The sequence below is a fragment of the Jaculus jaculus genome, chromosome 4 (assembly GCF_020740685.1).
Source record: "Jaculus jaculus isolate mJacJac1 chromosome 4, mJacJac1.mat.Y.cur, whole genome shotgun sequence".
Classification (NCBI taxonomy): domain Eukaryota; kingdom Metazoa; phylum Chordata; class Mammalia; order Rodentia; family Dipodidae; genus Jaculus; species Jaculus jaculus.
In genome coordinates, this window is record NC_059105.1 from 138,525,095 (window position 1) to 138,542,598 (window position 17,504).

A 17,504-nucleotide genomic window follows, 5' to 3' on the forward strand; every position below is an offset into this window, starting at 1 on the left:
AAATCCTGGTGGTATAACACTCTATGACTACTCTTCCTCACTCTTTGAATGTGTACTTTTACTGTGTAGTAATTGTCCTCTCCTGGTTCCTCATGTTGTCTTGTTTCTTAATGCTTTATCTGATGAAGACAAGAACTTGGACACACAGAGTAGAGGATTTAGTCTCCTTATGTCTGCCCGAGGCCTTCACTAACTGCCAGCATCACTAAAATTTAATTATATGTCCTGTTGGGTTTTTAATTTAGTTAATGCCTATTACTCATTTCTTTCAGCCTATTTCTTCCCCTTGAAATGATACTGTCTATGCTCTGTATATCTTATCATTGCACTTGGTAAACTGCAAACCTGTTTTGATTTCAAAGGTTGACAGCTGCAATAAATTTATCTCTGCATAGGGGCAACCATGTCCTGAGTCTCACCCATATAGTTTAGACAATACCTTTGTCTTTACACTTTGATTTGTTACTGAAATGGGTTAAGAATTTCAGGATATTGGGATGGGATGAACCCATTTTGTATTGTGAGAAATCAATGGACATGGATTTGAGGCACCAAAGCACAGAATGTATACCAGAAAATTCATTTTTTGGATGTCTAATGTCTAAATGAAAATGCTGGTGGTATTTAGTGGTGAGGCCTTTGAAGATTATCAGGATTATATCAAGCCATGAGGATGGATTCCCTGTAATTGAATTTTTGTTTTTATAAGAATTGAGATTTGGGACTGGAGAGATGGCTTAGTAGTTAAGGTGCTTGCATGCAAAGCCAAAGGACCCAGGTTCCATTCCCCATGACCCACATAAGCCAGATGCACAAGGGGGCAAATATGCCTGGAGTTCATGTTTGCAGTGGCTAGATGCCCTGGTATGCCCATTCTCTCTTTCTCTTCTTCTCTCTCTTCCTCTTTCTCGCTCTCTCTCAAATAAATAAAAATAAAAATAATATGGAAACAAAAGAACTGTGATTCAAGCTAGCATCCTGGCTCTGTCAGGACACATGATGTTGGACTAGGCTGCTCAAGATGGGCCTCAGTGGATGCTACTGCTTTGCTCTGGAATCCACAGCCTCTACAACCACAATAAACAAAAAACTTCTGCTTGTATAAATTACACAACTTGTGGCATTCAGTTATAGCAATAGAAATGGACCAGGATTATTTGGAGTATAAACTGTGTGGTGTTATGGATGCTCCTGTGATGACAGCCTGGAAAAGGCTCTTGTATCCAATATATATCTGAAGTTTTCTATGGGAAAACACATACACACATCCGATACCAGGTGGGAGGAGTATGCATAAAGAATAGTAAAATTGGGCTGGAGGGATGACTTATCAGTTAAGGCACTTACCTACAAACCCTAAGGACCCAGGTTTCATTCTCCAGGTCCCACATAAGCCAGATACACATCTGGAGTTACTTTGCAGTGGCTAGAGTCACTGGTGCACCCATTCTTTCCCTTCCTTTCTCCCTCCCTCCCTTCCCCACTCCTCACTCTTTCTCTCCCTCTCTTGGTCTCCAATAAATGAATTTTAAAATACTTAAAAAATAAGAGAATGTATAGTCGCTCCTGAGGTTAAGTTAGAAATGATAATGATACTCTGAGTTTTATAGGAAGCCATGGAGTGATACTTGAGAAGTAAAGTCCAACTACATGTTCTGGACAACTCACATTTGTGATCATTGTTGGTGACAACTACAGAGATAGAGATAGATAGAAAGAGAGAGAGAGAGAGAGAGAGAGAGAGAAAGAAAGAGAGAGAGGGAATGTGTGAGCCAGGGCCTCCTGCCACTAAAAATGAACTTTAGATGCATGCAGCACCATGTTCATCTGGCTTACGTGGATGCTGAGTCAAACCTAGGTCTCTAGGCTTCGCAAGCAAGCAGCTTAACCACTAAGCCATCTCTCCAGCCCAGCTATACCTTTAATTTTATACTAAATTTTAAACCAAATGCATCATGGTTCTTATGATGATTGTATAATTTCTTTGCACAAAGTACAGCTATAGGTTTATGCATTGTTTCTCCTTTTTATTATGTTCAAGAAATGAGCTTAAAATGACTTATTTACAGTACCTAAAGGGTAACTGTACCTGGAATCAGATAAGAGTTATTCTTTCTCAATATGCATCATTAATAATTTCAAAAACAGTTATATGTATGTATAATTATATACGGAAATTGTGATTATATGTATATCTTAAAATATAATTATTGGGAAAACAATAATTTACTGATGTCCAAGGTTAAATATACTTTTTATCAAAATCCAATAAGAAGCATAAGTTTGACTTTATGATTTGGTCATAGTTATTAATATTACACATTTTGATTTTACTTTTTGTTCATTTTTTATTTGAGAGCAACAGACAGAGAGAAAAAGAGGCAGATAGAGAGAAAGAGAATGGGCCCACCAGAGCCTCCAGCCACTGCAAACGAACTCCAGACGGGTGTGCCCCTTTGTGCATCTGGCTAACGTGGGTCCTGAGGAATAAAGCCTGAATTAATGTGAAAGGGTTAAGGTAATCTGGCTTTGCCTTAAGTACATATTTAAAATTAAAATTTTCCTTTTATGTTTCACCCATACCCTGTTTGTTATTTCAATTTGACTAAAACTGCTACTATGATCTGAATATGGATTGCTTCACCCAACTCATCTTGAATCTATTTTTCAGGTGCAGTGGTACTGAGAGGTGCAAGCAATAGAAGGTGGCTATGTTGAAGGTGTACATCTACCCTTTGTGAACTGATCAAGTCCCTTTGCCCGTGAGTTTAAGCTGTAACAGAACTAGATTAGTGACCATAGTGACTACACATTAGTGACTACACATGGGAATGTGCTTCACTCTTTCTTATTTAGCCTTTGTACTTATGGATGATGCAAGGCAGTGTAAAATCTTCCCTTGATGTGGCACACCAAATTTGGAATTCCCAGCCTGCAGAAATTTGAGCTTAAATATATCTCTTTTCATTATAAAAATTATCCATGTATTCCATTAACAATCAAAATGGATTCAAATGTTTTTAATGACTTGCTTAGATGATTTCTTTAGCGTTTCATACACTATGTAGGTTCTTCTCATACTTCTGTCATTATGCAACTCTGTTGTACTTTTAGTGTTTAATTAATTAAGTAAATAAATGCTTATACATGCATGTATTTCTAACCAACACTCATTTTCTTCCTGTCAACTGCTAGCATCAACACTTGAATATTTAGTAGGTACATTTTAAAATGATAATAAGATACTAGCATATTTCTTTGCTAGAGTAGGCATGAAGAAACATTAGCTAGAGAAGTATGCTTGAGCATCTAAAACATGGGTTGCACTATAAACTGCTATGCAAATTAAGTTGGGGGTACTAATGCAAAGTTAACGCTACTCCTCATTATGCATCTAAACCATTTGTCAGACACCTACCTTTAAAACTGGAAAAATATGAAATTCTACATTGTCATGTTCAATTTTATAGTGTTTTAATTAAAATATAAAGCAGTTAATTTAGCATATTTGCATACATATCTCCACGTGGTAATTTATGTTTTGACTAGACTGAAAACATTTGGTCAAATGTGGGTGTGTTCTGGGTATGTTTGAGTGTATGAGAACAACATTTGATTCAGTCAATGGAGTAAAACCAATGTTTAGCCCCTGAGATTAGATGAACATCTAATCTCTGACATCAGGTATGAATCAAAACCACGGCTGTTTTGGGCTATGGTATATGGAGGCTTTTGGAGTGAAAGTGCACCATCAGCGATTTTGAGTCTCTAGTTAGGAGACTCAAAATATCTGGTGACTTCTGACTTGACATAAGTGTGTGAGTCTAGTCTCTTTAGATAGATTATAAATAGATTGATATATAGCCCACTGGTATATATAGGTGATAGACAATAGATAGATATGTGACTAAGAAGATAAAAAGAGAGGCATAATATCTAGATAGATTCATTCATTTTTGTTCAGGATAGCCCTATAAAATGAATTCTAAAATTAAAGTGGAAATTAAGACAAGATATTAAGCTGTGAAATGAACATCACTTTGAATATTGCTAATTGTAAACATTTCATCATTTAAGCCATATGTCATTTTACATATAAAATTTCCTGAACAAGATTTCACTTGCTAGTAGAAATTGTAGGGTAATAAGTATAGTTTCACTATATAGTTCACTTAACTCCTTTTACTCACATATAGGTAATGATTCTCTGGTTTCAACAAGGAAAGGTAGTTTCCAAAAATCTTGTATTTGATGGCACTATAGACTTATTGTATTTAAATTATTTAACATGGGCTGGAGGAATGGCTTAGTGGCTTAAGGCATTTGCCTGCAAAGCCAAAGGACCCAGGTTAGATTCCCGAGGATCAACATTAGCCAGATGCACAAGGGAGTGCATGCATCTGAAGTTCATCTGCATGTGACTGGAGGCCCTGCACACCCATTCTGTCTCTCTCTCTCTCTCTCTCTTTCTCCCCCTCTTTCTCTGTCAAATAAATAAGTAAATAAAAATTATAAAAAGAGAAGTGTTAAATTATTTAATAATGAATTAAAAGTAGGGATAAAATAGTAGCAACTTCAAATTAATTATATTCTGGGCATAGTTAGCATTCCTACTTTTAAAATGATTAGAAAAAATAAAAATGTTTATTATAAACTGGGCGTGGTGGCAAATACTTTTAATCCCAGCCCTCAGGAGGCAGAGGTAGGAGGATTGCCATGAGTTCGAGGTCACCTGAGACTACATAGTGAATTCCCGGTCACCCTGAGCTAGAGAGAGACTCTACCTAAAAAAAAAAAAAAGAAAATAAATGATATTATAGTCTGTAAATGCCAAATTAGATCATAAGAAATAAAGACATATTGTAAATATTTATGAAAAACAATCTCTCTGAACTGGAGTATTAAATGTTCTTTATTATAAGAATATGAATGGAATACTGTAAGGTAAACAACATATAATATTTTAGGAAAAGTTTTCAACTAGCAATAATCACGCCTCAGATAAACCTCTATTGGCTACGATACTGCCCATGCGCAAAGCTACCATATGCAATATTTTAAAACCTTGTTAATTTACTCACCAATTCTCTTTAAAACGGTGTCACTGTTGATCTCAAGAAATGCTGCTTGCCCAATAACTAATATATACTGTTTCACAAACCATGAAAAAAAAAAAACAAAACACTACATATTCTTTCATTCACTTGATTTTTTTATAACTAAAAAGAAGACTTTTCATGGATAGTTTATTGTTTAAAAATAAGTGTGATTTGGGCAGGAGAGATGTATTAGCAGTTATGGCACTTGCCTGGGAAGCCTAAGGACCTATGTTCGATTCCCTAGAACCCACATAAGCCAGATGCATTTGATGATACATGTATCTAGAGTTCATTTGCAGTGGCTAGCCCATGTTTTTTTTCCTCTCTCTTTCTCACAAAGAAATAAAAATAAAAGTTACTTATTTTGTTTAAGTATGAGGGAAAGGTTTTCACTCATTCCATTATGCGTTAATATAGTTACCATGTATAAGCAAAGTTAGAGTCACAAAAATAAGTTTTGTATTTTGAATCACAAACATCTTAACTATTTGAAAAGCCACCTTAATTACTTTAATTAAAATTAAAAACATAAAAAGGATTTCTTATACAAAATACCACTTACAATTTTCTGCATAGTTTTGAAAGAACACAAAGTACTCTGGTTATAATGTAGAATTGTCTTTCTATGAAATTTACATATGAGGAACAAGCCAGAAACACCCTATAAGGAAGAGTGAAAAGAAACTTGAAAACTTTGAGACAATTGCTAGAAACACACAATAAAATTTAACATTTATAGGGAAAGTATCTACAACTTTATAACACAACTTCTTTGGAATTGTCAATAATTAATATATATGCATTTATTAAGATTGTCACTTCTGGTGTTTGTCTTGAAATTTCAGGTGACACTAAGATATACTCCCCATTTTGCTAAAAATTTCACAGCCAAGCTAGTTGGCAAAACAGTCATAATTTTCATGTTTCTCCATCAAGTTACCCTGTATTCTACTCTCATGAATAAAATTCCCATATTGAGAATTGCCTACATAAACCTTTGCAGTGATGTGAACAGATTACATTAAACACATGATCTACAATGTTATCCTTGAGCGGTTCATGACTTCTCTATTTGAACCTGTCCAGCTTTCAATATATTTAATACTTCCCATACAAAATAAGCTTTGAGAAATCTCAGAAAGTTTCTGTATCTTTAACATGGCTCTAAAATTTGTAACATTCATTCACACTCAATAGTACCAGGTACAAGGAATCCCTTACCTTTGTCCTAACTTTACTCTCAGGACTAGCGAGTCAATCGAGGGTTTTACATGCTCAACATGCACTGCACCACTGTGCTGTATTCCCACATTCTCTTTTGATTTTGTAGGCATTTTTTATTGACAACTTTGGTAATTATAGACCCTCCCCTACACTACTTTCCACTTCACAAATCCACCCTCCATCATCTCCCCTCTTAATTAGACAGTCTTTATTTATGTAATCTGTTTATTTATTTGACAGAGAGAGAGAGGCAGAGACAGAGACTGAGACAGAGACAATGGGTGCTCCATCTGCTGCAAATAAACTCCACATGCATGCTTCAACTTGTGCATCTGGCTTATGTGTGTCCTGACGAATCAAACCTGGGTCCCTGGGTCCTTTGGCTTTACAGGCAAGTACCCTAACTGCTTTGAAGTACAGAGACAAGGTTTCATTAAGTTAGGAAGGTGGCTTTTACCTCACTTTGTGGCCCAAGCAGGTCTTGAAATTATGGTTCTCCTGATTTAGTCTCCTAAATAGCTATCATTACCAGCTCAGCTCTAATATAAATTTTTGGGACCTAAAATTTATTATTTCCTTTATGTCTTAGGGAGAGAAAACTTGCCCTAACAATATTTAAACAAAATGTATGAGTTTCATATCACATTTTCAAGTTGTTTCAATCAATTAATGGTTTGCTATGCATCTTTTCAAAAATTATCTAACAATGTATGTCTATATAGATCTTTTAAAATAGTAATTATATTAGATAAGTAATATGAGGGTATTGTGTGATTGTTTTCACCCAACACCATATTATTGTCACTTGAAAGTGAGGACCATTTCATATATTTCCTCAAATATCAACATTATCTACATTTTACACAAAAATTCATCTTCTTTTTTTTCTGTTGATAGCAACACTTCAAAATACATTTCAAATAAATGCAAGTATGTAATATGTATTATGAAATATATATTATATATTCTATTATTAGACATACAATATATTATTTATTTATGTATTGCACACGCATAATATATGTACATAATTAAATAATATGCATAAATATATGCAATAAATATACTATTACCTAATCAAATAATCTGCATATTTCATAATTTTATCACATATGTTACTTTGCATTCTCAAGGACATGTAATATAATAGAACTGTAATCTTGTCTGGAAGTATCAATTTATACTCCTTCTATCAATTACAGGGTTATAAAATTTCCCAGCATAATGTAAAATAAATGTAAACTTACATGATCTGGAATCACCTATGAGCAAATCTCTGGTAATACCCATGAAGGATTTTATAAATTAGGGAAACTGGGTTAGGAAAATCCAATCTCTCTTTGGGCACATCATTTTTATTTTGTTTCCTCCCATCATTCATGCCGATGTATTGGTTTATATTATGCTTATGTCCATAGATTAGTGCTGTTTCCATCTTTGCTCAAAAACGCTTTCTTTCACAGTTGGTAATAGGTAAAAAATAGTACTCAAAACATGCCAAAGTGCTGAGAAAAAGTTGGTGCTGTGTTCAGCATCTAATGACACGTCAGGCTATCTAAGGCTCTGGGAACATTATGGAAGTTTGTAAGAGCCAGAGGTTGCGGAGTGAATTTTGAATACTGTCTCCAGTCTGGAAGTTACCATTGTATTTATGTCCTCATAGCTGCCATGCTTATGTCCACAAGATCTACAAAACATTGCCAATATTTTAAATATGGACTTTAAATGGTCATTTAAATTTGATTGTCAGCCACTCTTCTCCAATATGACCCCCATTAAATTGAACTAATTATACAGAGTTATCATAATTCCTGTAATTATTCGTTATGAGTTAACATAAGGTTGATATTTCAGAATAAGAATGGAGTGGGAAGGAGCATTTAAAACCATAGATGTATTTATTTTAAAATAAATATCCACCCAACATTTACTTGGATATAACAAAGCAAGACCATGAAACCAACATAACTCCTATTTACAAAAATCTTATTTTTCGCACATTGTCTCATTTATTTTTTTCATTTTCAACTAGTGTTGAAGCCTCTGATTTTATCTACATTTTACTAATGAAGCAACTGGCTTCCAAAGGGATCTCAAATATGTCCCAGTTTTCATTCATTCATTGTAGTAAGCACAGCTCTACCCTCTCTTGTTCTTTTCGGGGCCACTAATACTCTTGGGAGGTAATGCTTCTGAGGAACTCTATCCATTCAAAGAAAGATGGAAGCAATAAATCCACACTGTTAATACAGTGTAAATGTGAGACTATAAAAAATACATACTCTAGAGTAATCAATAAAATTTTATCATACAAGACTATCATTAATGTTTATTATATAAATAAGTATACTTTTCCAGATAATGTAGAAAATAGAATAAATACAGACTATTACCGCTTCTATCAATTTACTTATATTCTATTTTGGAAGATATGAATACGGTCAGTAATGGTTATAAGCAAAGAGAAAACTTAATAATTTTCTCAAGTGCATCATTTAGATAGTAAAACAAAATAATTATTTGCTTAGAGTATTCTAGTATGATTTCATCATGAAAACTGGAGTTTATTTAGGCACTGAAGAAAGAGCCTAAAAGGGAGTATCCCAGCTAAAGTCAAAAGCATGAACCAGGGCTGGAGAGATGGCTTAGAAATTAAAGGCATTTGCCTGTAAAGCCAAAGGATCCTCGTTCAATTCTCCAGGTCCCAAGTAAGCCAGATGCACAAGGGGGCTCACACATGCATCTGGAATTTGTTCGCAATGGGTGGAGACCCTAGCATGCCCCCCCCCCACCGCCATCTCCCTCTTTCTCTCTCTCGAATAAATAAATAAATAAAATATATTTTAAAAAGCGTGAACCAAGGCAATGAATTGGAACTGACTATGAGTAAAAAGGGATAATTTGGATTACAATGGATGGAGATGAGTCTGCATATTTAATTGTAATTAACATAGTCTCTAATATGATTGTACCATATATTTGTTGTCAAGTGATAGCACAAATAATTTTAAAAAACCGTTCTTCTTTATCACATAAAGAGGAGACTTTGAAATAAGATAAAGCTTTAAATCCATGGTCTAAAAAAATTATAGCCTATTACAAGCATTGCTTTGCATGGTTCCATGATATAAGTTAGTCTCAACACCAAGTAGAGGAAGAGTGTGGGTCAGGAAAGAGCAAAGTTCTTCTCTGAAGAAAGTCCGTCCTGTTCTGGAGGGTCAGTACGTTAACCTCACAACCTGCTCAATCTATCTCTATTTTTCTAGAGCTCCCAACAAGGATGACAAACGTGATCCTTGCACATGTCCACTGCGCACTGAGTGGAGGCCATCAACTCATTTCACACAGGTCAGCACACAGCAATCAAAGGGTAATGGCTTTCTGTCACCACCAACCCTCTCTAGGTTCAAAGGGCATACAGGAGGTCAGAGGCTCTGCATCCAATTACCTATCCCAAGAGCTATCTAGGCCCTCACTGAAAAGTAATTTGCTCAGTACAAAATCGAATGGACTACCTGATTTGCTGTTTTTTTAGTGCTGCTTCAAAAAATGCCTAAAAATTACTAAAGTGGTGGCTGTGATCTGGGCTCTTCACTTAGATTTTAGAATGTTTGAGGAGGTAATAATGAGAAAGCTCATAAGAAATCAGCTTATGAGTCAAAATCAGCAAGAATTTAACAAAAAAAAAAAAATCAACACATGACAAAATCCCAAGCTAAAATTACCCTACTGTTAGGTGAAAGAAATCCCTCATGAACACAATTATTTTCAAATAACCTTTTCTTTCTTTAAAGAACTGGATGATATTGTCAATTAAATAAGTGTAAGGCTTTATAATGATTACTTTTCTGGATATATTATTATCAGAACAAAATGATATGTAAAAAGCTTAAAGCATTTGTTATTAATATATGATATTTCTAGAAATGTTTTCTTTTAGAAGTAATTTTCCCTAAGCTGTTAAATAAGCAGGTCATGTGAGTTTTGTCTCAGAATTTTGCCTTAAAAACTATATCAAAACTATTAAAATAAAAAAATCAAAATATTTGTAATGAATGAAAATATTCTGAAATTGTTAAAAATAAGCTTCATGTCATATCATAGCTGATATTCCAAATTCCAATAATTTGATCCTTTTTTATGCTTTCCTTGAACACATGGTTGCATTTTTATTAACTGACTAATCAGAATATGGGTTTATAAAATCTACATTGTCCCAAGTTCTCAGTTTGTGCGAAACTCAACAAAAACAATGTCTGAACAAGATCTTGTCTGAAAGCCTCTGGGGGGAGACACAGCACATAAAGAGGCTGCAGCATTTCTCACCATGCTAGTTAATAGTATGAAGACACAGACAGACATTGTCATACAGATGAGTACAAAGGCAAATATGAAGCTGGTATACACACAGACACTAAGATGTGAATCTGCCCAGTCATTCTATGAAGAGAACTAAAATATCACATTTATGAAAATTGATGGGACACAACAATTATTAGACTTAATAGTTTAAAAAGTATTCCTGATATGTGGACAATGATTTGTAGAGTCAAGTGATTCTAAGAGTTCTAAAAGACCTGCAACTTTTATTTTAAATATTAGCACAAATATAGTAAAAATATTTTTTCAGGAATTAACTATCTCATAAATTGTGTGTGTGTGTGTGTATATATATATATATATATATATATATATATATACATACACACACACACATACAATTTTACTATATATATATGTATATATGTATGTATATATATTTTATTTATATATATGTGTATATATATGTATATATATATATACAAATTTATACAATCTTTGTCAAAGTTAATGCATCACCAAGAAATTATATTTTTCAAAATATCATAAAAATCTTCTAAAATATTTTACAGCATCAATACATGAAGAATATCTTAAAATTATCAAAATTCAATAATACCCTGAACAAGACTGGAGTGATAGTTCAGCATGTAAAATGTAAACATGCTTTCTTGCCATGCAAAAATTAGGGCCTGATTTTCCCTGAGTTCAATCCCTAGCACCCACATAAACAGCTGGAGTTGGCCATACATGCCTATAACAAGTGGACACAATGTAATTACTGGGGTTTGATGGTCAGCCAAACTGACAGAACAAAAGACCACACCCAGTTCAGTGAGAAAGTCCATCTCTGGAGACACAGAGTGATCTAGCCTCTGCACCTAAGGACAAAACAATACTCTGGACATACAAGCATTCATTTTTCATAATGGAATTTGGGAATTCGGGATGCAGTCAGAGGATGAGTAGGTCAACTATAATCTGAGCTATTTAGGGAGAGGCACTCTCAGAAAATAATATCCTGAACCAATTTTTTTTTTAAACATACTGATGTAGTTTAAGTTGTAAAACAACTTGCCCTTGAAGATATTTTTTGCTAGAAGTCTAAAATATTTCATTTGTAACTGTCTTTAGGTTTAGAGAATTTTTTTAAAAAAATATTATTTATTTAAGAGAGAAAGAGAGAGAGTGGCAGATTGTGGAAAAGAGAGAGAAAGAATGGGTGTGCCAAGGCCTCTAGCCAAATGAACACCAGACGCATGTGCTACCTTGTGCTTCTGGCTTACGTGGATCCTGGGCCATCAAACCTGGGTTCTTAGGCTTCTCAGGCAAGTGCCTTCACTGCTAAGCCATCTCTCCACCCTGAGAAAAGTTTTCGAAAGTACAGAAAGTTCATATATACTTATAACCTTCCTTCTATTAATACTAGCTACTTATATAATGTTAATGCCTTTATCAAATCCAAGAAATTATAATGGGCCAAACTATTATGTGAGCTACAGACCTTATTTAAATTTCATTCAATTTCCCCTCAGTGTCCTTTCAAAGAGCCAATTAAGCATCCTGCCTTAAATTTTGTTTTCATTGAAGGATCAAATCTGAATTTCTCCAAACTGCTCTTGACAGTTGCTCTCCATTATGCTGCTGCTTTTCAGTCATTTCTTCTCTGAGGTAATAGGAAAGCTATTGATTTACTTTCATTGTCTATTGCCACAAAGTTTATTTTTTAGTTATGCCACACTAATTTGTTAATTACTTTGTAATATATTCAATCCATAAATTTTCTTAGGGTTTAGCATAATAATTATACAAAGCATAGGTATCCTATGACATATATTTCCATTTTCCCATTTTCATAATTTCTTTTATAAATATGAATAATTACATTCTACTATATATGTAATTTAATTGTTTCCAAAAAAAATAATGTGTTCAAAATGTTAGCTGATTAGCAGATGGGAATTTTAAAATGCAGTTTTATTTAATTGATTGATTTTTACTATTCATAATCTCCAGTGCATGATTTATATTGAAATGTCTATATAATTATATTCTTGAGGACTTTAATTCTGTAGAATCTACATCTTTTTTAGTGGTCTTGAGATTGCCTAACTTCAACTGTCAAGTCACAATAAAATGTGATGCAACTCTGAAAAGGTGTTGGTGGTCAAGGATACAGTGTTCCAAATATCCTGAACTTTGCCCTTAATATTTAACCCTCTCATTTCACATTTACAAATATCATGTAACATAAGTTAGTCATAGGAAAGCTTTTTTATATAAATTCCAGACAGCGAAGCACCCTCTAGCTGATTACACCTTTGGTACATTTCACTCACTATATTGCTTCCCTCCTTTTAGAGGTACTGGATAATCCTAACCCTAATCTTAACTCTATCCATATCTTCCTCAACTTTCCTTGAAACTAATGACCTATACTGTCCATCATGAGGTAGGTGTCAACTGACCCATCAATACATAATCTTAGCCACTTCCAGGGGACTACCACCTTCTAACTTGAAAAGATAAATTCATCATTGGCTAGAACAGCACTTTACATAGAGAAATGGTCCAAATGCCCGGTCTCTACTCCTATTACACTGCTTTCTCTCTCATTACTGCACATGTGGCCACACAGGGAGCTTCCTAGATTTGGATTACCAAAGGAGAAAAACAACAACAACGAAAACTTGGGCCTACTTCATAGATGGACCTGAGCTGATATACATCTACTCTCAAGCAAATGTACAAAAGCAATAATGAGATTTCCTTGGACAGCTCTGAAGAACAATAGTGAATGTCAATCCTCCCAGTTCACGTACTTGTATGTGTTTGTGGTGTAAAAACTGTCCTACTTACCACTTCTCAGTGACTCATGAACAAGTGGTGGGACTGGGTTCAGGGCCATAGAAAAATACAATCATAAATGGTTGACTACATGCTCACAGACATAGAAGGAATGTCATCAGAAAATTGGTGACAAGATAATATATAAGAGAAATATGCTGGCAACTCCCTTAATTAGCCAAAAAAGGTGTCCCATATGAATGTCCAAAACATAGTGATTCAGTAGAGTAAGATTTTTACCCCACCCCCACCCCCCGGCAAGGTAGGCTCTCACTCTAGCCCAGACTGACCTGAAATTCACTATGGAGTCTCAAGGTGGCCTCACACTCATGGCAATCTTGATCCTCCTACCTCTGCTTCCCAAGTGCTGGGATTAAAGGCATGATCCAGCACACCCAGCTAGGTTAAGATTTTTCTAAGGAAAGTCATTCTATTGATACGATTCAACAACTAGGCCAATTCTGTTTCCTAGCTTCTGCAAACATTTCAACAATAAACAGATGTGCATGATTACACATTTGTGAGTTTGAAGAAATAATATAATCTTCATACTCTTTTATTTGCTGGGGTGGTTTGAATATAAAATAACCCCTAGGATCTCATGTGTTTGAAACCTTAATCCTCAGCTATAGGGCAATTGTTAAGATTGTGCAAGCATTTAAGAGATAAAAGTCTTGGTAGAGACTTGATAGAGTATCACTGTTGGAGGCCTTAGGGTATTATAGTCAGGTCTTGATTTCTGCACTCAGATAACTCTAGCTACTTCTGCCTTGCTTGCTGAATATAGCATATCTGGTTGCCTACTATTGTTATGTTTTCCCTCACCATGATTAAACTTCCCCTCCAAACTGTAAACTGGAAATAAACTTCCCTACCACAAACAGCTTTCAGTTTGAAATTTTGTCCCAGTAATGAGAAAGTAGCTGCTATAAGCTCATCTGTTAATTTATAATTTATGAAGCATTTGTTTATGTCTGTACAATTGCACAATAATGCTTCAAAGGATAAAACATGTTGTATGGAAAATATAGATAATGATAAAGAAATTGTCAAGTAGTATAAATTTTTGAGGAAAAAATTATTTGAAGTATTATAAATTAATGAAAACAGATATATATGAACTATATCTTCCCAAGCACAACGGCATAAATTAGTAATGAATCTTTTTGCTTTGAATACAGAATGCAAGGTAGAAACTATCATTCATCAACCATTTGGTATATATAAAAGTAAAGAAACTGAATTTATTAATAGTTTCATAAGTAAGTCAAACTTGTTTGAAATATTTTTCTTTCAACATAAATTGATGATTCATTATATCTGCTTTATCTGTATTTCAATGTTAGCATAAATATTTATTTAAAATTCTTCCATATTTTTGTTGCATCCTGTCTTGAAATAGTATTAGTTTTGTCTATTCAAACTTGACTAGAGATCTTTGATTACAGATAAGAAAACATCATTTCTCATGCTTCTCATGGAATACTGGATGTTTAAATGCACTGATTTTATTCACTCTCCAGTGGGTATTTGTTAGGTTCTTGCACATACACTTGTGAGATGTGATGTTGCACTATTGCATTACACATGGTGGAAGGTTGCCCCTGATCGCAGTAGCAGTTGTGAGCTACTTTCACAAGGAAGAGGAGAGTAAGGCACAGAGGACCTTTGCTTCATGTCTTTTGACCAGTTTCTGTCTATGAGATAAGAACACAATGGGATTAATTATGCTACTGTCTTTTCTCTTGGTTTCTCTTTGTCTCTCTTTTGCTTTTTTAAATTTTAGATCGGATAGACTGGAATTATCACTGTTTCTCAAAGATTCAGACCTTTCTGTTGACTCTATTGTGAGAAAATAAATATTTGGCTTCAGTCATGTGTATCAGTTAGCTTCTTGTTGCTAGGACAAATAAAACACCTCACCCATAGCAGCCTATGGGCAGAATGGGTTGATTTCAGGGATACAGCTAAGAGGAGAAGTTTCATTATGGTAGAGGAAGCTGACTCACTTCATCATATATCCACAGTAGAGACAAAATGGCAAACCAAGCTGACTTTGAACACACAGTAGTCTAGACTCAAGATCCACCTCTGGTAACATAGCTCCTCCAAGAGAGCCCTGTTTGCTGCTGGAGACTGAAACCTTAATCCAAATATACATATAACTAAATGCCCATACAGGCATGAAATGAGCTTGTCTGGAATACTTACATGAAAATTTTGTGAGGGAAATTTGAAGATTTATTCAGTTTCCTTTCAGTAAGGCTGGTGCTTATTGCTTCTCTTGAAAAAGTTCAATTAATAATTTGAGGAATATTTATATTAACAACTATGTGCTGATATTAGGTTCACTGAGAAAGCAGCACTCTTGCTCATTTCCCCAATTCATGTATAGTTTTAGCTGGGACCCTGGTTAAGTGTGATGGGCCATTTCTCTCCTCAGGTCCTGCTTCTGTCTGAAAAACAGAAGCAGATTCTCCAACAGAGAGTGAAGTCACCACAGGTTAAATGGGATAACTATTGTTAGTTTATAGAGAATTTAAAGGGTGTAGACCTTCTTATAGCACAAGGGTGAAGGAGACAGATGCTGAGGACACTCAACTCCTACCAAACCAGACATCCAGAGATACAGAAGCTCCAAAGAGCCCATCATTGAACTAAGCCTAAAAAGAACACAACATGGCTCAGAGAAATTCACAGAAGAGGAGGCAAAAAGATTGTTAGAGCTAGCCGGGTGTGGTGGCACACGCCTTTAATCCCAGCACTCGGGAGGCAGAGGTAGGAGGATCGCCGAGAGTTCAAGGCCACCCTGAGACTATATAGTGAATTCCAGGTCAGCTTTGTTAGAGCTACAAGTTGTGACATTAAGCACAGAGACATTGCCACTTCCCCAAAACTGATGGCTACCTCTACAATGAATGACCCACAATCCCCATGGGGATCACTAGCATCCTCAAGGAGGAGGGTCCTTTGGGGGGCACACAAGGATGAGGTAAGGATGGTACCAACATGTGCTGTTTACATGCTGAGTATGTCCATAACTTAAAAACAAAAACTTAATCACATGAGCATTTGGCAAATGCATATCCAAAGGCTCAGTTCTTTACTGAATGTTCACATAGGTCTGAAATAGACTCAGAGAACCTTTATAATACTAGTTGATTTACAATATCAAGATCTCTCTTACTTGAAATACAATTATGTCTTTTAGTCATATTGAGAAAAAATATTAAATTTCTGTGTGAGTTTCATTGTTTCTTTTATAAAGAGGGCAATGGTATGTATTTGAGATGAAAAAAGGATATTTTCTGAAGTTTGTTGAGTCTGAAGAGCCATTTGTAATTGAAATGAGGCAAATGATAGGTTAAAAAAGGTAACCCCAAGAAGCCCTTGTTAGGCAATTCCACTTAATTAATTTTACTGAAATTTGGACATAAATTGCTTATATCTTCGTCAGAATAAAAGTGGTCAAGGTCTTCATGTGCCCAGGGAAATACAATGACTTAGCTTTATAAATCTTTTTTTTTTTATTTTTAAATTTTTATTAACATTTTCCATGATTATAAAAAAAAATCCCATGGTAATTCCCTCCCATCCCACCCGCACACTTTCCCCTTTGAAATTCCATTCTCCATCATATTACCTCCCCATTACAATCATTGTAATTACATATATACAATACCAACCTATTAAGTATCCTCCTCCCTTCCTTTCTCTTCCCTTTATGTCTCCTTTTTAACTTACTGGGCTCTGCTACCAAGTATTTTACTTCTCACACAGAAGCCCAATTATCTGTAGCTAGGATCCACATATGAGAGAAAACATGTGGCACTTGGCTTTCTGGGCCTGGGTTACCTCACTTAGTACAATGCTTTCGGGGTCCATCCACTTTTCTGCAAATTTCATAACTTCATTTTTCTTTACCGCTGAGTAGAACTCCATTGTATAAATGTGCCACATCTTCATTATCCACTCATCAGTTGAGGGACATCTAGGCTGGTTCCATTTCCCAGC

At 35.0% G+C, this 17,504-nt stretch overlaps 1 non-coding gene and 1 pseudogene across 1 annotated transcript; both read right to left on the reverse strand.

Annotated features, from left to right (window-relative positions):
- The window catches only part of LOC101617146, a 106,655-nt pseudogene that overhangs the window by 6,050 nt on the left and 83,101 nt on the right, over positions 1 to 17,504 (reverse strand).
- Positions 4,903 to 5,042, reverse strand: LOC123460329. The gene has a single exon (XR_006636895.1). It is a non-coding gene; the product is annotated as a U4 spliceosomal RNA (small nuclear RNA).